Consider the following 27830-nt stretch of genomic DNA (forward strand, 5'->3'; position numbering starts at 1 on the left):
CATATCCATATTTCTTCTTCAGATGTTACCTGATCTTCCTGTTTCTCCCTACTTTGGGGACTCACTCCACCCTGCTGTGATGTAACCTGTGTTAGATCTTCTACACTAAATCTTTCACTTTGCAGGGATTCCATAACTTCAACTTCTATTTTTTTAATTTCTACTTTACTAATCTTCTTTTCCACATTCCATCTTTGTGGTATTATTTTTTATTGTGAAATTTTCCATATCTGGATGCCTTTGCCTGTATTTCTCTTCAAATATATTTGGGGCTGCCAACTTTACATTGATTAATTTTGTCTTTCTCCTTTGCAAAAATATTGCACCATATCAAATCACTCTCTTTCCCATGTCCATATTTCTTTTTTATACTTTTCAAATATCTCTTGGTTTTGTTTTTTATATTTTTGCACCTCCTCAGATGCTCCTTTTTCCAAATAGTTCAAGTTTTTTTTTTAGATCTATATACTGTTTTTCACAAATCTGTTGTATTAATGAACACAAATTATCATTTGAAGCTTCTGACAAGTTTTCTTTCCTCTAATTTCTCTTAATCGTTTTGTATATCTTGTGTCTGGAAATTCTGGGCTTTCTGCACAGTAGTAACAACACTTAATTTCGTTCTTATCCTCAATAGTCCACTTTATCATCTATATGGCTCTTGTTTGGCCTATCAGTTTTTGTGGACTACTATTTCCTTCTACAACAGGGGGACATCCTCCCACTGGGTCTGGCCTGGCCCCATTGCAGTACTTTATCCATGTTTTGAGGATTCTACACTGTCATTTTTTCCAGTCCTGGCACCAGTGTGCCTACCAGGAATGGGCAATTTTTATCTTGGGACCAGTGCACCCAACTATCTTTGTTTTTGACTTGCTTCTCTCCATGACATATGCTGTATAAATATAGTCTATATATCTGTGTCGACTTGGTGAGATTTTACTAAAACAGGGTCCACCTCATGAAGGTACTCACCAAGACTTGAGGATGAATTCAGTTTCAACACTACTACTCTCCTTTGCTTGCTGACTTTTCATCTCTCCACTCAGACTCCTATAAGATCTGGTGAATGAAGCTAAAGATGAAGGTCTGGAAGATCTCCTGTCTTGTAATACGGATGAACCTAGGACTCCTTGGTTCTGGTGAGAACTGGGGTTGATTATGGATCCCAAAAGCTGATGTACATGATCTTCACATCTTATTCAAGAGCAGAAATTGGATCCAGTAATCTTTTCCTTTATTTCTTTCACTTGTCAGTATTAGTATGCTTAGCCTTGGATTTCTCTTATGTTTTAGTCTTATCAGTTTCTCTTCCTTTCTTTTCCTTAGCCGATAAACAGGTGGAGGTGGAGAGAGATGGCTCGGCAGGCAAAAGACTCAACTACTAATTTTTTTCCCTCTGTTGAACAGCCCTAGCACTGAAAGAAGCACAAGCCTGACAAGAGGTCTCTTAAGTGCTCTGCCCCAGGCAGAAGACACATTTCTGGTGGGGGTCATCTGGTGGCAGATTATGGCTGCACTCCAAACATTTTTCAAATCTTGGGTCTCAGACATAGCGGACCCTACCAATAAAATATCCAAACACACTAACGACAATAATGTAAGGCAAATTTAGTAGAAAAAACACTATCTAAATATTACAAAATAATGATCTAAAACTACCTATAAACAGGAAGTATAAATGTAAAAAACCCTTGTAACAAACCTAACTTATTTAAGCAATCTACTTATTAAGTCCAAAAGCTTTAACTAACTGCAGAAAAAAGAAGTTATGTCTTACCATAACATTCCATCTGTATTGATGATCCTCATTCAGTCATTACACATGGGTATCAGTTCTGAGCTCGGAACCGAGCTGGCCATTTTCCAAGCTTGCGTCAGCTTCAAACTCTCGAGCTAAACTCTTACCAACAATTCCCCTCTCCCTGTTACCTCAGATTGAGTTTGCAAGTTAAAGAAGGTAGAGGCTACCTCTGGTCAAATAACCAAAGAGAACTGGATGGTGAGATCCACTAGAAACCACAGGAGGGGGAAGGAGGGAGGGTCATAATGACTGAATGAGGATCAACAATACAGATGGAACATTATGGTAAGACATAACTTCTTTATCTGATATTGTTAATCCTTGTTCATTCCTTACGCATAGGACAGAGTCCCCAGCTACCTCTATTCTTGGGAGGCTCTCATGGAAGGACATTCCTGAGCACCATAGAACCGAAAGATACTCTTCCCCTGAAGGCCAAATCCAATTTGTAATGATTGATGAAGGTATGAGGCATAGCCCAAGCTGCAGCTGACAAATGTCATGTAAAGAAGCTCTGGCATGGAAGGCAGCAGAAGTTGCCACTGACCTTGTTGAATGAGCTTTCATGGTAGTAGGCAACAAGATATTACGTTGTGTGTAAACAAAGGTCACACAGTCCTTCAACCATCTAGCTAATGTGAGCTTAGCAACAGCCGATCCTAATCTAGATCCAGAAAAGGCCAAAAATAACTGGTCAGATTTACGAAAGGGTTTAGTCCTGTTTAAGTAAAAATGGATTTGCCTGTGTATATCTAGGGTATGTAGGCAATACTCTCCTCTGTTTGAATGGTTGGGAAAGAAAACTGGCAATTCAATGGCTTAATTAATGGACATTTCAGAGATCACTATAGGCAGAAATGACAGATTAGTTCTCAGACACACTCTATCTCTATGAAAAATCAAGTATGGAGTCTTGATACATAAAGCTTGAAGTTCAAAAATATGTCTGGCAGAAGTAATAGCGACCAAAAACAAGGTTTTCCATTACAAATACTTGAGATCGCAAGAAGAAGGTGGTTCAAAAGGTGCCATTGTCAGAGCTTGTAGAACTAATGATAAATCCCATGGTTGAATAGGTTCTCTGAAAGGTAGCTTCAGATGATTCACACCTTTTATGAAAGTCTTGCGCAATTTATGGGATATAAGAGAGGAATCTTGGACACCCTCATGAAAATTAGAAATTGCAGCCAAATGAACTCTAATGGTGGAGGCCGATAGACCCGACTGAAACAAGTCGGCCAGATAGTCTAGTATTATCGACACTGGTGCTGAAAAGGGGTCTACTTGTTTATCTTTCAGCCAACAGGTAAATCTTTTCCACTTGCTCAGATAAGTAATTCTAGTGGAAGACTTATGAGAAGCAATGAGAATATCACGTACTGGTAAAGAAAGATGATTCTGCCTGGCAATCAAGGGAATTTGAGTAGCCAAGCCGTTAGCTTCAGGCTGTTCAGGTTGGGATGAATCAGGTTCTGTGGGTGTGAGATCAACTCCGGGATTGGATGGAGAATCCATGGTCGATCTAGTAGGCGAGGCCAAAGGAATGGGAACCAAATCTGTCATGGCCAATACGGTGCTATGAGGATTACCTTGCTCTTCAACCGCCGGACTTTCTTCAGAAATTAGGGAATGAGAGAAAAGGGCGGAAAAGCATAGAGAAGACCCGAGGGCCAATCGTGAACTACAGCGTCCTTGGGTGACTATCCCAGTGGGGGAATCAGGGTGAAGTAGTTGCTGCATTTGTAGTTGGTCAGGGATGCAAAGAGGATGCAGCAAGGACGGCCCCAGCAGTAGAAGATCTCCGCCGCTATCAAGGGATTCAGGGAACACTCGTGAGGTTGAAGAATGCACCTGCTGAGTCTGCCTGCTATCACGTTGGAACTCCCAGGAATGTGCATTGCTAGAAGAAAATGGTTGGTAGCCATCACCTATTGCCATATCCTCATGGCCTCTCGACAAAAGGGGTAAGATTTGGTTCCACCTTGCTTGTTGATGTACCAGACCACCGCCATGTTGTCTGATTGAATCGCAATTGTCCCAGATGGCAGCAGGGGATGGAATGCTTGCAACGCCAGAAGCACCACCCTCAGCTCTAGAACATTTATATGCAGATGTGCCTCCAGTTTGGACCAAGTGCCTTGGACTGTCTGTCCCTGACATAGCCCCCCCCCACCCCATCATGGAGGCGTCCGTGGTCACTGTGGCCTTGTGTTGCTGGGGGGGGAAAGGAGAAAGACCATTGTGAGAGAATGTGCGTCATCCACCAATTTAAATCCTGTTTGCACCTGTAGGTTACTCGAATCATGGCTGAAAGAGGATGCTGAAAAGGATACCACTGGGTGAGCAGTAGCCATTGTAGAAGCATCATGTGAAACCTGGCCAGAGGAACAATGGTGATGGAGGCTGCCATGGAACCCAACAGCTGTAGAACTGAGTAAGATGTGGATTTTTCCTTTGAAAGGATAGGAATTAGTTGTTGCTTTATCCTTAGAATTCTGTGCTCTGGAATAGCAGCTCTGCAGGTTTTTGTGTCCAAGATAACCCCTATGAATTCTGTTGACTGAGATGGGGTGAGATTGGATTTTTGCCAGTTTACGGTTATGCCTAGCCTTTGAGCAGCGAGGAGAGAGTATGCCAGGGCTTTTTCCAGTAGATGTCTGGTGGGGGAAATGAGCCAGTCATCTAGGCAAGGAAACACCTGGAATCCTTGAAGTCGCAAGTGAGCTGTGACAACTGCCATGCACTTTGTGAACACTCTGGGGGCTGCAGAGAGTCTGAAGGGCAGTACTCTGAACTGGTAGTGACTGGCTCCTGCACGGAAGCGCAGAAATCTTCTTGATGGTCTGTCCACCTTTATGTGGTAGTATGCATCTTGAAGATCTATAGAGCACATCCAATCGTCTTTTTCCAAAAGCGGGAGGATAGACTGTATTGTGACCATCTGGAATTTTTGTACTCTCACAAACTTGTTCAATACACTGAGAGCATAAATTGGTCTCCAGTCCCCAGTTTTCTTTGGCACCAAAAATAGTCTTGAGTAGAATCCGGATCCTATCTGCTCTGGAGGGACTATTTGGATGACTCTCTTTCTTAGAAGCTTTTTTTATCTCTAGTGCTGCTTCCTCCCTTTAACTGGTTGGAAAGTTGGGAAGATTTGTTGAAAGGACACGACAAAGATCGAAGGAGATATGATAACCTCTGGTTATTATCCTTTGTACCCAGGAATCGGTGGTGATGGTTAGCCAGGCAGAAGGGTACAAGGAGAAACGTCCCCTAACCACCTCCAGAGGAAAGGAGTCGGGCCGCTCTTCAGGAGCACTGGTAGGATTGACCACGGAAAGAATCTCTGGGACTCTGGTTATGCAGACCCCCTCTGCCCCTAAAGGAGCGTCTTCCCTGTGAGTTTCCCCCTCTGCCACTGGGGGAGAACTAGGCCTGTGTGCCACAAAAAGGACCCTGAGATTTCTTGAACCATATTGTCCCACTCTTTTGGTTTCTGGAGAAAGCACATTGAGGGGAAGAATAATGGACACCTACGGCAGAAAGTATCTTAACGTCCTGTTCACATCTGGCCAGTGTGCTTTTATCTTTGGGCCCAAACAACAAGGAGGCCTCAATGGGGGCATTAGGAAAAGAAGACTTAAGGGTTCCTCGAAGTTGCACAAGCACATCCAGGCGTGTCATCTCAAGACCGCAGCTGAACCCGCTGCTCTAGTTGCTCCTTCTAATGCATGAGGTATTAGTCGCATAGAGGAGTTAGATATAGATTCAATGGTGGCCAGCTGAGAGGCCACTTTGTCACAGACCTCATCAGACACGGCACCAGCCAAGGTTACAGAGAGCTCAGAAACCAGATCCATTTGAAGCCTAGTAAAATGTGCCATATAATTCAGGGACCTGATAGCAAAGGTCACTGAAGCAAAAGTGCACTTCCCTATCCTGTCCAGGGCCTGGGACTCTGTTAGACGGATGGACAGTCTGGCTTTCTTCTTCTACCAGATCCTTTTTTGTTGCGGCCGCCACCACCAAAGCATCCACAGGAAGACCTTTGGATCAATGGGGATCTGAAGCAGGAGGGAACAAGATATTATCTGGTCTCCGGGGAATAGCTTCGACAGTATCAGGAGCCTTCCAAGCACGCTGCAGGATGAGCTAGACAAGTTCATCGGCAGGTGGAGTAACCCAGGAGATAGGGGGCCGGGTGCAAAAGGCCTGCAGGAACACAGATTCCTCAGAGGTCAGATTAGAGGACTGCCAGTCACCTCTCTGTTTCAGGATTTCGAGGATATCACCAAAGGATACCTTAGAGGGTAACCGAGGGGATCCTTCCCCCTCATCGAAATCTGTGTCTTCGGTGAGGGACTCCTCTGTGGAGTCCATGTGCTTACTCTTACATGAAGTTTTCCGGTGGACCTCCTCAGCGGGAGAAGCTGGAGAACACAGCAGAAAAGGGGATTCCTGAGGGAATATGTCCTGCGGCCCTTGCACCCGGTGTCTGTTAGATGCGACTTGTAGCAGAGGAGGGCGGAGGTATAGACAGTCCGGTATCGCCAGCAGCAGTGAAATCCTTCTCCATCAGTTGGAAGGCTGGTCCACCCAAAGAGGAGTGTATGTCTAGGACAGGGGTTACCCCTCCCTTAAGTGGCTCAGCCTGCCGACCCGGAGTCCCTGGATGGCTGTGGGGCAGCAAGCTACGCGTGTCACAGCTGACATCCTGGGTCGTAACAAAACTTTCCTGCCACGAAGGCAACTGCAGTTCCTTAGTGAGATCCATAAAGGGAACCGCAGAAGGGGAAGACTGTGCTATATCCATGGATTTCAAAGGCAATGAAGGAGGAGAATAAGAAGGGGTCTTTGGAGATGGGAGATCACCTCCCAAGGAAGGATAGTTCCTGAGGGGTGGGACACCTCTGTACAAGAGTACCTAGTCCACAAGACGCAACATATGTTCGGAAGGGCTTCTAGTGGACCTCACAAAGACTGAGGGAGAAACAGGCCTGTTCACAGAAGAGGAAGACTCGGTGCCCATCTTATCTGACTGCACCGAGGACAACGGTTCCGAGACAGACTGGACTACTGTTGTCTGCACTGAAGTCATCGGTGCCGAGGTCATTGTCTGCACCGACACAGGGATTGGTGCCGAAGTGGTTGTCAGTGCCGAAGCTGGAACCGACAAAACTTTTAGTTATGTACTTAAATAGAAGTTATGTACTTACCATAACGTTCCATGTGGAGTGTTCATCTCGCCTTTGTTCTTACACATGGGTTCGGAGCCGATCCTCGGCTCCGTGCCGGCCTCTTGCAAGCTCTGCATCGAGAAGAAGCTTGAGACAATCTAATACCCACAATCCCCCTCTGCCTTTACCTCAAATCTAGTTTGCAAGCAAACCAATCTACATAACAGTACATTCATGCCATACATCTATACATACATAACAGACACATATAAGTATATGTGTATACCAACTATGTACAGAGAATAAAGACAGTAGTAAAAATGCTTCTGGCCAGGCATCAAAGAACGTTCCTCCTAAGGGTGGGAGGGTGGGACTGTAAGAACAAAGGCGAGATGAACACTCCACATGGAACGTTATGGTAAGTACATAACTTCTATATGTGATAGTGTTCAATCTCGCCGTTTGTTCTTACACATGGGTAGCGTCCCTAGCTCCTAAATCCTGAGGAACTCACGGGAGGACGTTCTTGAGCACAGTGGAACCAAAGGTTGCTCTGTCCCTAGAAACCTTATCTACTTTATAATGAGAAATAAATGTATGTGGCTTAGACCAGGTAGCAGCCGCACAAATAGTATCCAGAGGTAGGCGAGCTGCATGAGCCAAAGACGTAGATATTGATCTTGTGGAATGTCCCTTGGGTTTGTTTTGAAGGGGTTGATTTGCAGAATCGTATACATAGATTATACAATCAGATAACCACTTTGAAAGAGTTCTTTTGGTAACTGCAAGTCCTTTCCTGCTATCAGCAAAAGCCACAAAGAGTTGATCCGTTTTCCTGTGATCTTTTGTTCTATCCAAATAAAACCTTAGCTGTCTGTGAACATCCAATTTGTGCAACATATACTCCATTTTGTTGGAGTGGTTTTGAAGAAAGTGGGTAATTCAATGGACTGATTAATGTTGTTAATAGAACACACTTTAGGGAGGAAGGATGAATTGGTACGAAGAGAAACTCTGTCAGAGTGAAAGATTAGATAAGGGTGCTTGATGGAGAGAGCCTGAAGTTCAGACACTGCCTAGCAGAAGTAATGGCTACCAGAAAAAGAGTTTTCCAGGACAAAAATTTTAATGGGCAAGAAGAGGCAGGTTCAAAGTGTTGCAACATTAATTTATATAGTAACAAGTTTAGACTCCAAGGTGACGTAGGAGATCTGACCGAGGTCTAATATGAAAAACTCCTTTTAAGAAGGCTTTACAAAGTCTGTGAGCCATGATAGGAGCTCCACACTCTTCCACATGGAAATTCGAAATGGCAGCCAATTGAACTCTTAGAGTAGCAGGAGAAGCACCCTGATGAAATAAGTCTGTCAAGAACTCTAAAATCTTATTCAAAGGAGCTGTAAAGGGATCAACGTGGTGTGTATTCGCCCAGAATACAAACCGCTTCCATTTGCTAGTATATGTTTTAGTAGTGGAAGCCTTATGCGAAGCCACTAATATATTCTGAACTGCTGGTGACAAGAGATCAGACCTGGCTAAGTTGGGAATTGGAGCAGCCAAGCTGCTAGATGGAGTGACAGGAGCGGGATGGGGAAAACCTGACGAGTGAGTCAACAGATCCGGCTCTGGGTCCAGAATCCAGGGTCCCCGAATGCAGTGAGTTTTCAGGGAGGGAAACCAAATTTGACGAGGCCAGAATGGAGCAATGAGAATTATCGTCCTGTGAAGGTTTCTGGCTTTCTGGAGAAATTTCGGTATCAGAGGAAATGGAGGAAAAGCGTACAGGAGTCCCGGGGCCAATCAGAACCAGTGCGTCCCTGGGGACTTCCCTGGAGGGTAATAGGGCAAAGTAGCTCCTGCATTTGGCGTTCATTGGAGACGCAAACAGGTCGCAGGAAGGCTGGCCCCATGTGCGAAAAATCCTTTTCGCCACTGACTGTTTCAGAGACCACTCGTGGTAGCAGAATTGCTCTGCTCAGCTTGTCGGCTATTACGCTGGATGACCCCGGATGTGCGTTGCTATTAGAAAGCGACCCGTGGACTCTGCCCACTGCCAAATTCTCATGGCCTCTCTGCATAGTTGATAGGAGGTGGTTGGCGCTTGTTTGTTTATGTACCAGACTACCGACATGTTGTCCGTCTGAACTGCAATAGTCCCTAGAGGAAGAAGGGGAGCAAAGTGTTGCAACGCTAGAAACACTGCCCTCAACTCTAGTACATTGATGTGCAGATTGTACTCCAAATTGGTCCATTCGCCTTGGACTGTCTGTCCCTGAAAGATGCCCCCCCACCCTATCAGGGAAGCGTCCGTGGTCACTGTAACTGTAGGCGTAGGTAGCACAAACGGCCTCCCCTGGGAAAGGTTGCACGTTTGGAGCCACCAGTTTAGGTCTGTTTTGCAAGACTTTGTTATGAGAATCTCGTGTGTTAGAGGTAGCTGTTGAAATGACCATTGAGCAAACAGTAGCCATTGTAGAACTCTCATGTGCAGCCTTCCCAGGGGAATTGCAATAAGGGAGGCTGACATGAGGCCCAACACCTTCAGAACTAGTTTTGCAGGAGATTTCCTTGACAAGAGCAGAAGACGTATGTGAGTCTGCAGCGATACTATCCTTTCTGTGGGAAGCCTCAGAATTAATTGCCGTGTGTTTAACTCTGCTCCTATGAACAAGATATTTTGTGATGGCTGAAGTAAGGATTTTCCGAAATTTACGGATATCCCTAGGTGAACACACAGTTGAAGAACATAGTCTCTGGCCTGCAGTAGTTGACGCCGGGTGGTGGCTGAAAGGAGCCAGTCGTCCAGATACGGAAACACCTGGAATCCCTGACGTCTCAAGTGAGACGCTACCACTGCCATGCATTTGGTGAAGACCCTGGGGCCTGAGGTCAGACCAAAGGGCAGGGCTCGAAATTGAAAGTGACTGGCTCCCAGCCGGAAGCGCAAATGATCTCTGGATGCCCTGGCCATTTTGATGTGGTAGTATGCATCCTCTAGATCTATTGAGCACATCCACTGTCCTTCTGTAGAAATGGAAGGATCGACTGAAGCGTGACCATTCGAACTTTTCTTTCTTGACGAAAGAATTGGGGTAACTCAAGCTTAGAATGGGCCTCCAGTCCCGTTTTTTCTTTGGAACTAAAAGAACCTTGAGTAAGTCCCGAATCCTTGCTGGTCCGCTGGGACTGGCTGGATGACTCTTTTGTCTAACAACTTTGAGATTTCTAAAGCTGCTGGCTCTCGCAGATGGGGCAGTACATCTGGGAGTCTTTTCTTTGGAATGGGATAAGATAGAAAGGGTATGGTGTAACCTCTGGTAACTACGCTTTTACCCAATTGTCTGTAGTTATATCTTGCCAGGCCTGAGGGTAAAAGGCTAAGCGACCCCCGACTGCCTCCAGAGCAGGACAGTCGGGCCTCCTCTCAGGAGTGCTGGAAAGGTTTACCAGGGAGTGTATCCCTGTCACCTTGATGTTGCGGACCCCTCTGCCGCCAGGCGGCGTCTTCCACCTCTGCCCCTCCTCTGCCTCTAGGGGCATCACCCTGTGTGCCCGTGAAAGACCCTTGATTTTGTTTCCGAAACCACATTTTCCCACCGCGTTGCCCTTTGGGGTACGGTCTGGTTGGGGTGGAAAAACGGACTCCGACAGCAGACAGAGTCTTTCCCTCTTGTTCACACCGGGTAAGGGTCTCCTTTACCTTGGGGCCAAAAGAGTGGCACCGTCAAATGGGGCGTTTGTAAAGGAAGACTTGAAGGCTTCGAAGGAGCATAGGCGCATCCAGGATTGTCTCGAAGAGCAATCGCTGAAGCTGCTGCCCTACTCGAACCTTCGCTGCGAGGAAATCAGCCTCATGGACGAGTTAACAATCGATGTTAGGGTATTAAGTTGCGCTGTCACTTTCTCTGAGACAGCTGCATCTGTAGAACCCTGGAGGGTATCACCCAACTCTTTGACTAGATCCCTCTGCAGACGTGTAAAATGGGTCAAATAGTTCAGGGACCGCATGGAAAAAGCCGCTGAACTAAAAATGCGCTTCCCATATCTATCCATCATCCTAGAATCTTTATTAGGCGGATGGACAGACGAAGAAGACTCCGACATCTCCTTTTTCGTGGCTGCAGCCACCACCATAGCGTCTACTGGAACTCCTTTAGTAAGGTAGGACTTATCCTGAGGTGCTGTGATGTACCTGTTCGGTTTCCTAGGAACAGGTTCCACTGTGTCAGGAGCCTCCCACGCCCTTCGAGCAATAAGTTCCATTAGTTCGTCGAAGGGCGGAGTGACCCAGGAGGAGGAAGGGCGAGCACCAAATGCCTTCAGCAGAACTGACTCATCCTCAGAAGGGGGAAGGGACTGCCAGTCACCTCTCTGCTTCAGGATCTCCAAAATGTCTGAAAAAGAGACATCTTCTGAAGGTGACTTAGGGACCCTTCTGACTCATCTAAGTCAGTATCAGATGTTATGGATTCTTGTGGAGAATCCAAGTGTCTCCTCTTACACAGTCTCTTCCTAGGGACTTCCTCGTGGGAGCATCCGAAGAAGCCTCGAGGAAGAGGGGCACCTCCAGGGTGGCTGAGACACTGGTGCCCGACGCTTGGATGTGGCCGTGGGTGCAGATGAAGACAAAGGCCCTTTATGGGGAGGAGAAACTGCTTCCACTGATGTGGTTGTCTGGGTAGACAACACCTTCCTCATCAGGTCGAACGCTCCCGGTCCCGCATCGAAGAATCTCCGGCTCAAGAAATGGGAAGAATCCCGACACGGGCACAAGGCATCGACCCGAGGACGGAGCCGAATCGATCCGTGCGAGGCCCGAGGAGAGTCGGAACCGACACGCCGGTTCGACTCGCCCCGAACCAAGAACAGACCGTCGGCTCCGAGACTCGGTACCGGTCCACGGAGTCGAGGTGAGGAACAGACCGAGAAAGGACGGTTCTGGACCCGAGGGCTCCACAATCAGCAGATCAGCCTCTTCCGGCTACGAAGACTGAATCGGTCTCGGAGGAGGAATGGATGGAGATACAGGAAGGCCTTCAAGTTTCGACACCAGCTGGGTGGAAACCGAAATCAGTTTAGAGAGGGCCCAATGCTCCAGCAGCTTCTGCACCACACGATCCACATCGGCATCCGATAGTTTAGAGGAGGTCCGGGTCGAAGGAACCGAAGACGGGGCCGACCTCAATAGGGCCGAAGGAGGGAGGTCCATCACCGGTTCCAAGACTCGAGGCTCAGGAACCGACACCAGTTGAACACGCGGCACCCAAGTCTGAGGAACCGGTGATCTAACCTTTGAAGAAGAGCTCGGAGCCGATGACTTGGGCTCCGATGTCTTCGATTCCTTAGAGGATGCCTATGCCTGGTCAGAAGCATCCAAAGCCTCTTGGAAAGCTGGTTTCAACAGACCCCTGTCCATTAGTTTCCTGCGCCTATCTGTCATGACCCTCCCACTGAAAGAGTGACAAATGGAGCAATCCTCTTGTAAGTGGAGAGGGCCAAGGCAGTAGACACAGGAACTATGGTTGTCAGTGACCGACATTTTTTGGCCACACTGACAACGCTTGAAACCAGACTTTGCCTTCTCAGACATTGTAGGTAATAAACAAGTCTAGAAACAAAAACACAGTCAAATCCGGAAAAATAGTCACAATCAGATAAATGTCACAATCAGGTAAATGTCAAATCCGGTTAGTCACAATCAGGTAAATTTGACTCAATATAGCAGTATATGGTAAGGGTGTAGGCCCCGGTACAAAAATACCGATAAAAGGGTTAACGGTACCAAGAACTACGGAACCAGAACACAATCACACCAAGTAATACTAACAATATTAAGTTAAATAAAAATTCTCAGTAAAATACAACAAAAAGTTATATCTTAGCTTAGAAAACCCTCGAGCTAGCTCCCAACGATGCGAATGCAGCAGCGGCAAACTAGATCTGAGGTAAAGGCAGAGGGGGATTGTGGGTATTAGATTGTCTCGAGCTTCTTCTCGATGCAGAGCTTGCAAGAGGCCGGCACGGAGCCGAGGATCGGCTCCGAACCCATGTGTAAGAACAAACGGCGAGATTGAACACTATCACATCATAACTTTAGATGTTTGGGATCCATCTCACCTACATTCTGTACTGATGGGTTCGGAGCTCGGCACGCTATGCTATAGAGCGAAGTCTCTCATTGGCTGAGCTGTACTATATCCCAGGATGCACCACCGCTACTTCCCCAGATCTTGTTTGTCCGCACTCATGCATACACACATAACCGTTTATATAACATTGCCAGATGTTTCAAGATGAAACAATAGAACTCGGACCGTCCGATCTCTTCTGATCTCAAAGGCAGGGGGAAGGAGGGTGGGTTATTAGGAATGTAGGCGAGATGGATCCCAAACATCTAAAGTTATGGTAAGTACATAACTAAAAGATGTTATGTGATCCTATCTCGCCTACATTCTGTACTGATGGGACAGCGTCCCTAACACCTGATTCCTGGGTGGCTCACTGGAAAACACTCCTGAGAACTGTGGAACCAAATGAAACTCGCCCCCGAGATGTCACATCCAATTTGTAGTGGGAAATGAAAGTGTGCGGGGAAGACCACGTAGCCGCAGCACAAATGTCACTAATGGCAAGCTTAGAATGGAATGCTATTGAAGTAGCCATAGCTCTTGTAGAGTGAGCTTTGACAGAGGTCGTAAGCTCTTTATTAGAAGAGGAATAAGCCTGACTAATACAGTCCCTAATCCATTTGGCAATAGTGACCTTTGTGACGGCTTTGCCCAATTTATTATCCGAAAAGGACACAAACAATTGATCTGTTTTCCGTGTTTGTTGGGTCCTGTCTAAATAAAAATGCAATTGCCTGTGAACATCCAATGTGTGGAAGATGTACTCCACTTTGTTTGAGTACTTTGGGAAGAAAACTGGAAGTTCTAATGACTGTTGCAGGCAAAAACTGGAACAAACTTTAGGGACAAAAGATGGGTTAGGCCTGAGGGATACTCTATCTTTATGAAAAACCAGGTAAGGCAGGGGCGGCCCGTGCTATCGGGCTGCCGGACTACAGCCCCCTCAGAACGAAATAAAAATAGAAAAAAAATGTTTTTTAAATTTTCGCTGACTTCGCGCATGCGCAGTAGTCCCGACTACTGCGCGTCTATGCGCATGCTCCAGGCAGTCCAGCAGGACCCATAGGGAACACATTGTATCGGGGCCGGACTGCTGTAGTCCCGACTACTGCACGTCTATGCGCATGCTCCAGGCAGTCCGGCAGGACCCATAGGGAACACATTGTATTGGTGCCGGACTGCAACAGCAGCAGTCAGAACAGTCTCTTCGGGAGGTTTGCTTTCAGGGATCTCGCGGGTCTTCGGAGTATTGCGCGGGCAGGATGTACGTTAGCTGGATATTATGGAGAAGGAGAACGGACAGGTAAGTGTATGGTGCTTTTTACTTTTACAATGTATGGTACTTGCTTTTATACTTTGTGTATGGTACTTGCTTTTATACTTTGTGTATGGTACTTGCTTTTATACTTTGTGTATGGTACTTGCTTTTATACTTTGTGTATAGTACTTGATGTTATACTTGTGTGTGTGTGTGTGTGTGTGTGCTCATGGTGGTGTGGTAGGGAATACCTCAGGCTTGAACCCTGTACACTGTATGCAGGTGTTAAAGACTTGAGTTCCCTACCCACCACCATTTGTAAAGAAATTGCAGATTTTTGCCTCATATTTGATCTGATCTGTTCCTCATAATATCTGTGGTTTGTAAATGTTGCAATGCTTGATATTTGATGGTGTAGTAGTAGCATTGTTGCCTCACAGCTGCAGGTTCTTAGGTTTGATTCTTGGCTGGGGTTCCTTCTTTGTGGGGTCTGTATCTTCTCCCTGTGTTTGTGTGGGTTTGCTTTTGTGTCCTCCCATGTTACAAAGACATGTCTGCATTATTTCTTCCTGGGCCTCTGCTGAAAATTGTTTTTTTGTTCCAAGTCAGACTGTCCTGATTAACAAATGTTAAATAAAATTGACAGGCATTTATTTGAATTTCAGACTTCAGGTTTCTGAATGTTTAATTCTTTGCATATTTGATGGTGCAGTGGTAGTATTGTTTCCTCACAGCTATAAGTTTTCTGGTTTGATTCTTGGTTGGGGTGGCTTCTGTGTGGAGTCTGCATCTCCTCCCTGTGTTTGTGTGGATTTGCTCTGGTGCCCTGCCATTTTACAAAGATGTGTCTGCAGTATTAATCCCTGCATCTCTGCTGAAAATTGTTTTTGTTCTGTCCGCAGTAAAATTGACAGGCATTTGAATTTCAGACTTCAGGTTTCTGAATGTTTAATTCCTTGCATATTTGATGGTGCAGTGGTAGTATTGTTGCCTCACAGCTATAGGTTTTCTGGTTTGATTCTTGGTTGGGGTGGCTTCTGTGATGAGTCTGCATCTCCTCCCTGTGTTTGTGTGGATTTGCTCTGGTGCCCTGCCATTTTACAAAGACGTGTCTGCAGTATTAATCCCTGCGTCTCTGCTGAAAATTGTTTTTGTTCTGTCCACAGTAAAATTGACAGGCATTTGAATTTCAGACCTCAGGTTTCTGAATGTTTAATTCCTTGCATATTTGATGGTGCAGTGGTAGTATTGTTGCCTCACAGCTATAGGTTTTCTGGTTTGATTCTTGGTTGGGGTGGCTTCTGTGTGGAGTCTGCATCTCCTCCCTCTGTTTGTGTGGATTTGCTCTGGTGCCCTGCCATTTTACAAAGACGTGTCTGCAGTATTAATCCCTGCGTCTCTGCTGAAAATTGTTTTTGTTCTGTCCGCAGTAAAACTGACAGGCATTTGAATTTCAGACTTCAGGTTTCTGAATGTTTAATTCCTTGCATATTTGATGGTGCAGTGGTAGTATTGTTGCCTCACAGCTATAGGTTTTCTGGTTTGATTCTTGGTTGGGGTGGCTTCTGTGTGGAGTCTGCATCTCCTCCCTGTGTTTGTGTGGATTTGCTCTGGTGCCCTGCCATTTTACAAAGATGTGTCTGCAGTATTAATACCTGCGTCTCTGCTGAAAATTGTTTTTGTTCTGTCCGCAGTAAAATTGACCGGCATTTGAATTTCAAACTTCATGTTCTTCAGAATACATAGTAGCACAACCTTTTTTTCTAGCAGTTTTCTAAGTTTATAAGATGAATATTTAAAATTTGCCCCTATTTTTGGGACTGTATTCCCCCATTATTGGCTTCGTCCAGGTTTTTGTGCTAAGGTTGACAGCTATGGCAAGAACTGAATTCACTGAATATGTTTGAGGGCTGTATTCCCTCATTACTGGGTTTGTCCAGGTGTTTTGTACTAAGAGGTTGACAGCTATGGTGAGAACTGAATTCACTAAATGATAGCCATTTAAGTTTCAGTCTTCCTCTCTTTTACAAAGCAGCTGATGTGGCGTAGTGGTATGTTACTCTGACTGTTTTTTGCTCAGGGACCTTGGCAGTAAAATGTATGGTGGCAACACAACATTTTATTCTAGCAACTTTCCAAGATTATACAAGCAATGTTTAATGTGTCCCTGGTTTTTGGGCTTTTGACCCCGCATTACATTTTGGCTTTTTCCAGTTTTCTTGAGCTGCAAAGTTGAGATGCAGTTGAGTATTGAGTAGATTTTACAAGGAGCTGAGAGCTGCAGGGGAATAGAAGTTTAGTGCTTTGCCTAGTTAATACTATAGCACAACAGGTTGTGTACTTGCTTTTGATGCAGAAGGCTGGGGGTTCTACTCCCACAAGGGTAGATGCTGCCGTACTGAGAATGTTCTCCTTGGTGAAGATACTAACTATGAGTCTGTTATCAGTTTGCCATCCATTTCCTATTGCAATATTATTACTAGCTTATCATTTTTAATGTAATATAGGCAATTTATTCCTGAGGGGCAACAGACACTTTATTTTTCGATGAAACCATGAAATATAAAGGTGATTGCTAGCAGCAACCACTTCATTAGTTACAGATTTCTTTAATGTGGAATTATTTAGATGACTTACTTCAGAGATTGTGCATATTTACTGATAATGGACTGTAGAATTGTGCATATTTACTGATAAAGGTGGACTGTAGAATTGTGCATATTTACTGATAATGGTGGACTGTAGAATTGTGCATATTTACTAATAATGGTGAACTGTGTAATTGTGCATATTTACTAATAATGGTGGACTGTAGAATTGTGTATATTTACTAATAATGGTGGACTGTGGAAGTCTGAGTAGACTTTTTTATGATAAATGTTCTCAACTGGGCAGTTTTGCCATTATGGGTGCATATGGCTTGTTTCATTGCTTACTGGAAAAATGTTCAAAACAAATTTAAAACACCCTCTAACAAGTGTACTGTATTGTACAAGGAATATAATTTTAGTACAATGAGGAAGGTGTATCAAAGAGCACATGTATGTTTCATATGCAAGGGGCCTATGATTTGAAAACAGCCCACAATTAATCTTTATCTGCCACTGGCAAAATGTATTTTCTTTGAATGTGGGTTTCAATGCTGTTTCAATGAATGTGAGTTTCAAGGGCAGAGAAGTTTTAATGCTAAGTTTTCATTGTGAGACTGCATTGCTTTCTTTAACAGATGACTTAGTGTTTGTGCTGTAAAATACAAAATAAAACTTTCAAATGAAGTCCAACTCATCATAGAAGTAAAGCAGTATGCACATTAGTGTTTATGGTAAATGGAGTGAAATAGCCAAGTAATGGTTCATTAGAATGGCTGCAGAGGCTCCATTCAACCATTATTTTGTCAGGGGGGAAGGGCAGCAAACTCAGACAGGCCCAGCTGAACTATACCTCCCAACTGTCCAGATTTTCAAAGAATGAATAGATTTTTGCTTCTTATTTTTGGTTTGTTCTTCATAAAATTTGTAGTTTTCTGGCAAATCATTTAGGAATTAAGTCACTAAATAATAAGTTTCAGACTTCATAACCTTCAGAAAAATGCATGTTAAAGTAAGAGCTGTTCTATCAACTGTCTCAATTTATACAAGAGCAATTTTTAGTACTGTTTATATGTGCCCCCAATATATTTGGCCTTGTTCAGATTTCCTGCATTAACAGGTTGAGAGGTACATGCAAATAAATTGCTTTATAGAATTAGGCATAGCCAACCTCTCAACTGTCCCCAATTTTTGCCTCAAAATGTTGCTCTTCCCCCTAATAATCCCGCCGCAAAATAGCAATTTTGGAGAATACATGGAGGGTTTACAATTAAGAAATAACTGTAATAATCAAAGTTATAGATTACTTGAAATGCATGTAGATTCTTTTATTTTGTCAGCTGCTCAAGGTAGCAGTACTAATATTAAAGTGTCCCTTCTTTGGCAGGTAGCAGCTGTATTGTGTGTCTATTTTATATTTTTGCATCACATTTTTGGTCCATTTTTCATAAAGTTGTGTTTTTTGGAAAATTAGTGACAAATCACTAAAGACTGAAGTTAGAAAATGACAGACATTTGAGTTTCAGATTTTATACCCTTCAGAAAATTCATACGAATGCAAGACCTATTCTATTATCTTTCTAAGTTTATTAGAGCAATATTTAAAAATTGTCCTTATTTTTGGGCCTTTGTCCCACTTCTGTGTATGGCTTTGTCCAGATTTCTTGCTCTTGAGGTTGAGAGGTATGACAAATGTGTCAGGGCCATCACAGTCAGCCAGAGAGATTTCAAATTGTGACATGTTTGTTGCACCCCATGCCCCCATGTAGTGACTCTGGATGTGTCCAAGCAAGGCAAGGAGTAGTTGTATCTACCTTGGATGGGGAGGACACACTGCATAAGTACTACAGTGGCTTTTCATCTGTCCTTGATTTTGCAGAATGGTCTGGTTTCTGTCATATTTTTGTACTGTTGATTTATGCTTATTACTCAGATTTATGCTTATTACTCAAAGTGCCTGTTGCTCTGTGTTTAAGTAGCAATGCTTTAATGACCATAATAAGGTAAGCTTGTCTGAGATCGTAAGATGCAAGTAAGCTTTAATAAGCATACTGTTAAAGAATTGCCAACATTGAAAGCCTTTCTGTTGTTGCCATGCAGAGAATACTTGACTAGATAATGTATAAGCCTTGGGTATTAAAGGACAGGATTCCATTATTTTAAAAAGCTCATTACACTTGTTGGAGACTTCCAGTCATCTCTACAGACTTTACCCGTAAACTAAACAGAATGCCAATCATGTGTGGTCCATAACCTGTACAGTAATCCTTTAAGCAATGTATCTTGAGCTTGTTTCTTGTTTGCTTTTCATTTTTACTTTTATCATGTTTTCCCCATGAAACAAGTTGTCAGGCAGCAGGTCTTTTTTGGATAAGAAACATTTTTACAAGTGGGGGCATCACATAGATTTCTACTTTCAGCACGTTACTTGGTACTTTAATAAAGCTGAATATATTATAATTAGAACTGCAGTGCAAGGAGAAGTGGTTTGAGTTGAGTGCTTCTGGTTTTTCTTATACTTGATTTTGACTGGCATTCCAGTAATGTATTTAAAAAGTAATTTATTTTTTCATGCCTCACAACCTTTTGTTTCCATCTAGATATAAAGTAAGCTGTCATGCAGCCAATGCATTGAAATATTTTTATTCTTCTACACTTATTTTTGTCTTGATTGGACTTTCATAATGATGGTTTGCCACCCACATATTTAATTAAAGTTAGTTTTTTGTGGTTTTGTGCATAGCTCCTCCCCTTTCTGGTTGACCACACCCCGCCCCTTGACCCCACCCATTCAGCTGTCTCCTGCAGCCCCCCTGTGATTTGAAGTCACCAGCCGCCACTGAGGTACGGTGGTTTGACAGATAGAGCTTGAAGCTCTGAAACCCTTCTGGCAGACGTAATCGCGACCAGAAAGGCAGTTTTCCAAGAAAGAAGTTTCAAATCACAGGTTGCTGCCGGTTCGAAGGGGGAGGAGGTTAAGGCACGTAATACCACATCGAGATCCCACGGAGGAGCAGGATGAGAAATCGGAGGTCGTAAAAGCGCAGCACCTTTCATGAAGGTTTTACACAATCTGTTGCTCATTAAAGGTGGGTTTATAGATTCATGAAAATTGGAAATAGCTGCCAATTGGACCTTGATGGTAGAGACTGAAGAACCTTGATTGAATAGGGAAGTTAGAAATTTCAGGACTTCTGATACCGGAACAGTGATGAGATCCAGACCCCGGAGTTGAGCCCAAATAGCAAATCTCTTCCATTTGCTAGTATACAATTTCTTAGTGGCAGACTTGTGGGCCGAGGATAAGATATGTATGACTTCCGGGTCTAAAGTATGATTCCTGACTATAGTCGGAAGAGGAGGAGCCAAGCTGTTAACTTCAAAGTGTGAAGGGACTGATGGAGTTGTCCCGACTGATGAATTAATAGGTCTGGGATCTGATCCAGGAACCATGGACCGTCCAGTGCATATTTCCGAAGACAGGGGAACCATACCTGACGAGGCCAGTAAGGGGCAACTAAAATCATTTTGCTCCCCAAGTGAGATGCCTTTTGGATCACTCTGGGAAGGAGAGGAACTGGAGGGAAGGCGTATAGCAAGCTGGTGGGCCAAGGATGGGCTAATGCGTCCATAGGACTCTCCCCCGGAGCTGGAGTGAGAAAGAAGAACTTTCTGCACTTCGCGTTCAGTGGGGTTGCGAAAAGGTCGCAACAAGGAGTTCCCCATCTGCTGAAGATCTGAGTTGTCACTGCATCGTTCAGAGACCACTCGTGAGGAGAGAGAATAGTTCTTAGTCTGTCGGCTATCACGTTGGATTTCCCAGGGTTATGAGTCGCTACCAGAAAACGTTTGGTCGCCACTGCCCATTCCCAAACTCTCATGGCCTCTCTGCAAAGGGGGTAGGATCTGGTCCCTCCCTGTTTGTTCAGATACCAGACTACTGACATGTTGTCGGAGTGAATGGCAATTACGCCCTGAGGGAGGTAATCGTGGAGGGCTTGTAGAGACAGAAACACCGCCCTCATTTCTAGAATGTTGATATGAAGGAGACTCTCGTCGGGATGCCAATTGCCTTGGACTGACCTGCCCAGGTAATGCCCCCCCCCACCCCGTCTGGGAGGCGTCCGTCGTCAATGTGGCCATAGGAGTTGGTGGAACAAAGGGTCGTCCCTGATCTAGATTGGAGGACACCAGCCACCAGCGAAGGTCCCATTTGCAGGTTTCCGTGATCCGTATGAGGTGACTGAGGGGGAGATCCTGAAAGGACCACTGTGTCGATAGGAGCCACTGGAGAATTCTCATATGCAATCTTGCTAAAGGGACTAGGAGAACAGTGGCCAACATAGAGCCTAATAGCTGCAGGACCATCCTGGCTGGAGCTTTGGATCTGAGAAGCAAGGCTCGGACTTGAGCCTGTATAGTCTGTATCCTTTCTGTAGGAAGATAGACCCGCATTTGGTTTGAGTCTATCTCTACTCCGATGAACCTTATGCGCTGAGATGGCAGCAACACAGACTTTGGCCAATTGAAGGTGATTCCAAGGGAAGTGCCTAGTGATATGGTGGCTTGTAGGTTCTGCAATAGTAGACGCCTGGAGGTGGCAGTTAGGAGCCAGTCATCCAGATACGGAAACACCTGGAATCCTAGACTCCTCAGGTGAGCACTCATGACCGCCAAAGATTTGGTGAACACCCTGGGGGCTGTGGTGAGACCAAAGGGCAGTGCGCAGAACTGAAAATGACCGTCTCCCAGGCTGAAGCGCAAATGTCTCCTGGACGCCTGATCTATCAGGATGTGATAATAGGCGTCCTTGAGATCTATGGAGCACATCCAAACACCTTTCTCCAGCAGTGGGAGAATGGATTGTAAGGTGACCATTCGGAACTTGGACTTTTTGACAAATCGATTTAGGATGCTGAGATCCAAAATGGGCCTCAAGTCCCCGGTCTTTTTTGGCACCAAAAAGAATCTTGAGTAAGTCCCTAATCCGATCTGGTCTGCGGGGACCGGTTGGATGACTCCTTTTTGAAGCAGCTTTGAGATTTCTAAGGCTGCAATTTCCCACTGACTGGGTGGTGGGTCCGGGATTTTCTTGGACAGCGGTGGAGGGTGTGAAAAGGGGATGGCGTAACCTCCGGCTATGATTCGAAGCACCCATCGGTCCTGAGTGATACCTTCCCAGGCTTTTAGGTGCCTCGAACGACCCCGACTGGCTCCGGAGCTGCACAGTCGGGCAATCCTTCAGGGATTGTGGAAGGCTGAAGAGCCACGAAAGGACTCGCGGTCTCCAGTGTTGCGGGGCCTCTGCCGCCTCTGGGACGGCGTCTTCCAGAAAAATTTTCCCCTCCTCTGCCTCTAGAAGGGGGATCGTCCTGCTGCGAGGGATAAGACTTCTGGGATTTACGGAACCACATTTTCCCTCCTCTTTTAGCCTTGGGGTAAGGCCGAAAGGGAGTGGAAAATCGTGCCCCTACGGCAGTCAGTCTTACCTTCTTGCTCACAGCGGGTCAATGTGTCCTTTACCTTGGGTCCAAACAAAGAGGACCCATCAAAGGGAGCGTCGGCAAAGGAAGACTTAAAGGCTTCCGCAAAATGACACAGGCGGAGCCAGGCTTGCCTCTGTAGAGCAACACCCGTACCCGCCGCTCTACTCGCCCCCTCGGCTGCATATGAAATGAGCCTCATGGACGAGTTTGATATCGATGACAGCGTAGCCAACTGAGAGCCAACCGTCTGGGCCAGCTGCACCGGGTATCTGAAAGCTCCTTGATCAGATCCCTCTGAAATCTGCGTCAAATAGTTCAGGGACCTTAAGGTAAAGGCCGCTGAACTGAGGGTGCGCTTCCCGTACCGATCCATGCTCCTAGACTCCATATTAGGAGGATGGACGGACGTCGAAGCCTCTGCTACATCTTGTTGGGTAGCAGATGCCACCACCAGGGCATCTACAGCCACACCTTTGGTCAGAAACTCCTTCTCTGGGGGTGCTGATAAGAATTTATTTGGGCGAGCAGGCACTGGTTCCACAGAGTCTGGATGCTCCCGCCTTCGACAGATCAAATCTAGGAGCTCGTCGAAGGGCGGAGACACCCAGGAGGCGGAGGGCTGAGCCCCGAAGGCCTTGAGGAACACCGACTCGTCAGCGGAAGGGGGTTTGGAATGCCAGCCGCCTCGTTGTTTGAGGGCTTCCAAGATGTCTGCGAAGGAGACATCATCTGAGGACGACTTAGGGGACCCCTCCGCATCATCAAGATCGGTGTCCGACGTGCGAGACTCATCGGGGGAGTCGACGTGCTTCCTCTTGCACAGTCTTTTCCTTGGGGTTCCTCCGAAGAAGCTTCAGAGGGACCTCCAGGAGGGGGGGGGGACCCCACTGGGGGTGACCTCAGGCCCCGAGGCTCCGCTGTCTAGCAACAGGGGGACTACGAAAGACCTAGTCTCCGTGTGTAGGGAAGGTGCCGGTGAGACTGTGGAGGTAGCCAAAGAGGATTTGGCCAAAGCACTCCTCATGGCCCTGAAGGCCGGACCGCCAGAGTCCTGGGAAGGTCCAACCCCCGGGGTCACAACAGTAGACGGCACCCCCACAGCCGACACACCAAGTGGAAGGCTAGGAACCGAAAACATCGGTCCCGAACCATCCCCGCCGGGGCCGACCGAGGAGGTTCGTGTATCGAACTCCGACTCGAGAGCCGGGGTTGGAGTAAGGGTCGGAGCCGACCCAAAAACCTCCATCGGCTCCACCAGCACCGGCTCCAACGATGCCGAGGCTGTTGGAGGAGGAACCAGAACTACAGGGTGGGCCATCGGCTCCAAAGCCGAATGGGCTGGAGCCGAAACTAATTTCTGGAATACAGGAGACTGAAACAGTATTAGGAGCACCCTGTCGATGTCCGAATCCGACATCTTGGAAGATCGGGAGGAGACCGATCGGGTCCGAGCTGACTTCTCCATCGGCTCCGAAGGACTGGGGGACCGGCTCCGAATGGACTCGACCAATATCGGTGCCGAGAGAGATTCCATAGCAATTTCCCTCGGTGCCGATGAGGGCTTTGGCGCCGAAGGGGAAGTGTCTGAGCCGGCAACCCTCATCGGCTCCAAAATCAGTGTAGCCGATGAATGTGACCCGCCTCTCGAAGCCCCAGCCATCGGCTCCGAAACCAGAGGAGTCGAAGCTGGAGGCATCAAGGCAGACCGTTCCGCCCTCGGCTCCGAAGTCCGTGGAGTCGATGGAGAAGCCTGCCTAGATTTCTTAGTGGTCGGTTCCGACGGGCTGGTCGGAGCCGACGATTTCTTTTTCTTAGCTGGAGAGGGAGAGGAAGATAAGGCCTCTTCGAAGGAGGGTTTGATAAGCCCTTTTAAGATTAATTTATTCTTCCTCTCTTGGAGGACCCGAGAGGAAAAGGCGTGACACACGCTGCAGGACTCCTGAAGATGTTTGGCGCCTAAGCAGTAAACGCATAAGGAGTGATCATCTGTTATGGACATTTTATAGTTGCATTTCGTGCACTTTTTAAACCCGGAGGGTCTATGTTCCTTAGACATAATTGAAAACACTTTGCCAATTTGTCAGAGAAAAACACTATATATATATATATATATATATATATATATATATATATATATATATATATATATACATATATATAGCCACACAACAAAAAGAACTTTTTTTTTTAAACAAGAGCGCAAGCCCAACAAACTTAAACGTATGACAAACACCAAAAAAAAGAGGGCCAAGAACCCTCTAACTTAAACAGGTACTTGACCTCTGAAACAAGAAGACTCAAAAGAACGAGGGGAAGGCCCCTCTAACTTAAACGGAAACCTTTCCCTGTCTAACACAAAATTTTACCACAAATTTCTCTCAAAAACACACGTATACACAACAATAGCTGTTAAAACAGCTTTTGGATAAAGATTTAGGAAATTTCTGACAGAAAACTCTCAGAAAAAAACAGCACTTAGCTCAGCCAAGTTCGAGACCACGTCCTAGCTTGTAAGCGGCAAACGAGATCTGGGGAAGTAGCGGTGGTGCATCCTGGGATATAGTACAGCTCAGCCAATGAGAGACTTCACTCTATAGCATAGCGTGCCGAGTCGGAGCCGAGGATCGGCTCCAAACCCATCAGTACAGAATGTAGGCAAGATAGGATCACATAACATCTGTAGTCAACAATAAAGGCGTCGGTTCCGAAGAAGATCTTGGAGCCGACTCGGTCAAGGTCTGCGTCAACTGAACGGTCGGTGCTAATACAGTGGTAATGGTCTGAACCGAGGAGCACCTTGTTGCCGATATATAGAAGGCTGCAGGAGAAGATGGAGACAAAATCACTAATGGAGCTGAAGGCGTCGGTGCCGAAGGTCTAAACACCGAAAGCACTGGGACTGACAGAGAGCTCTGGAGCCGAAACTTTAGCCTTTTTAGGTTTTGGTTGGCGGGAGTCCACAGCCGGTGACGAAGACAAAGATTTAGCCATAGTAGGAACATCCAAGGTTTTCTTATGGGCTCTAGGAGGGGTTGAGGCCTCCGACCCAGAAATAGCCTCTGAAAAGGGAGATTTTAGAAGTCCCTTCAGTATCAGCTTGTTTTTCCTTTCCAACAAGGTTCTATTAGAAAAGTTCTCACAAATAGTACAGATTGGGTCAACAGACAAATGGGAAGCTCCCAAACAATAAACACACAAGGAGTGTGCATCAGAAGTAGGCAGTTTGTGTCCACAATCAGAACACTGCTTAAACCCCGGACTACCTTTCTTAACTGCCATGACAGCAAATTAATTAATAGAAAAGGTACCAACAATGGTACAAGAGAGTACCCGAAGGTATTAGATAAAAAGTGAAAAGGATTACCAATGATGGCAAAGAGAGAATACCTCGTGGTAAAAGTGGTAAAGAAAAAGCATAAAAATCTGAAGAAATTAAGAATGCTAGATGTGATAGGGTAAGAGACAATAAAATATGAACCTTTCTGACAGAAAAGTAATCTGGGCAATGTGGCAAATGAAATCTGAGGTAACAGGGAGAGGGGGGGTTGTGGGTAAGAGTTTAGCTCGAGAGTTTGAAGCTGACGCAAGCTTGGAAAATGGCCTGCTCGGTTCCGAGCTCGGAACCGATACCCATGCGTAAGGAATGAACAAGGATTAACAATATCGGATTAACTGCTAATGCCAAGGAGAGGGTCATGTCTTATCCAGCCAGACCACCACACAGCCTATATAACACAGGGGGGAGGAGGGAGGAATGGTTGAAGACAAATGAAGAGCAACAACTCAGACAGAATGTTATGGTGAAGTTGTCATCTTCATTTGCTCTTCAACCTGTGGGACAGAGTCCCCAGCTACCAAACACCTGGGAGGCCCTCATGTAAGGATATTCCACAACATTGCAGAGCCAAAGCATGCCCTACTTCTGGAAAGAAGATCCAACTTGTAATGGGAGATGAAAGCATGTTAAAATGTCTAGGTAGCTGCACAGCAAATGCCATCCAAGGAAACTCTGGACCAAAAGGTGGCTGAAGTAGCCATAGATCTAGAAGAGTGCATCTTAACATGACCTAGCAGAGGCATACCCTTTGCTGAATATGCCAAGAATATATATTGAGAAATCCAACAGGCAATGGTGACCTTAGATACAGAGTTCCCTAAGAAGGGCTTAGAGTAGGAAACGAAAAGTTGATCAGACTTGCGAAAGTCCTTTGTTCTGTGTAAGTAAAAACGTAACTGTCTATGAACATCCAGCAGGTGCAATTTATTTATACTCTCCCTTATTCTGAAAGTTAGGAAAGAAGAGAGGGAGACGGATAACCTGGTTGATGTTCATTTCTGAGGCCACTTTAGGTTTTAAAAAAAGAAAAAAAAAGTTAGTGCACAAAGAAACTCTGTCTTTATGGAAAATCATGTAAGGTGGCTTAATCGATAAGGCCTGAAGCTGCGAGACCCTTTTAGCTGAATTAATAACAATCAGGAAGACTGTCTCCCAAGACAGGAATTGAAGCTCCACAGAAGCAGCGGGTTCAAAGGGGAAAGAAACCAAAGCTTGAAGGACAAAAGTAAGGTCCCAAGGAGGCGTAGGGTCCTTGATCAGAGGCCTAAGAAGAAAGGTACCCATTAGACAGGCTAGCCTATGTGGAAATTAGCAATCACTGCTAACTCAACTTTGATTGTAAAAAAAATGGCACCCTGCTGAAAGATGCTTGCCAGAAACTCCAAGATAACAGGTACTGGAGTAGTGAAAGGATCCAAATCCGAATCAGCTGCCCAAATGGTGAAATGTTTCCACTTATTGAAATAAACCTTCCTTGTGGAAGATCTTTGTGCTGCTACCAGAACCTTGTTAGCCAGAGAAGATAACCCAGGCATCTTAACTATCATAGGAACTGGAGCAGCCAAGCAGTGAGCTTCAGACTGATCAGATCTGGGTGTGGGATCCCTGAGGGATGTGAAATCAGATCCAGAACCAGATCCAACATCCAGGGAGGACACACTGCATGAGACCACAGAGAAGGGAACCATACTTGGTGAGGCCAGAAGGTGGCAATGAGGATGATTGAGCTCCCCCAGCCATTGTGCTTTCTGGATGAATTTTGAAATTGGGGAAGAGAAGGAAAATCATAGAAAAGACCAGAGGGCCAAGCATGAACTAGAGCGTCTCTGGGGGGGCTCCCTTGGAAGGGAGTTCAGAGCAAAAAACTCACTGCAATTTGCATTGGAAGGACAGGCGAAGAGAATGCAGCAAGGCTGACCCCACTTTAGAAAGATCTGCTTCACTACTGAAGGATTCAGAGACCACTTGTAAGGCATCAGGACAGACCTGCTTAGCCTGTCCGCTAGAATGTTGGACCTCCCCGGAATGTGCATTGCCACCAGAAAACGACTG

At 45.7% G+C, this 27830-nt stretch overlaps 1 protein-coding gene across 1 annotated transcript in view; it reads right to left on the minus strand.

Moving 5' to 3' along the window:
• LOC122805772 (synaptonemal complex protein 1-like) overlaps positions 1-27830 on the minus strand; it is a 2217039-nt gene that overhangs the window by 571832 nt on the left and 1617377 nt on the right. The gene's annotated exons all lie outside the window — the stretch shown is intronic.

The sequence above is a fragment of the Protopterus annectens genome, chromosome 7.part0, assembly GCF_019279795.1.
Source record: "Protopterus annectens isolate FY-2018-M chromosome 7.part0, PAN1.0, whole genome shotgun sequence".
Taxonomy (NCBI): Eukaryota; Metazoa; Chordata; order Ceratodontiformes; family Protopteridae; genus Protopterus; species Protopterus annectens.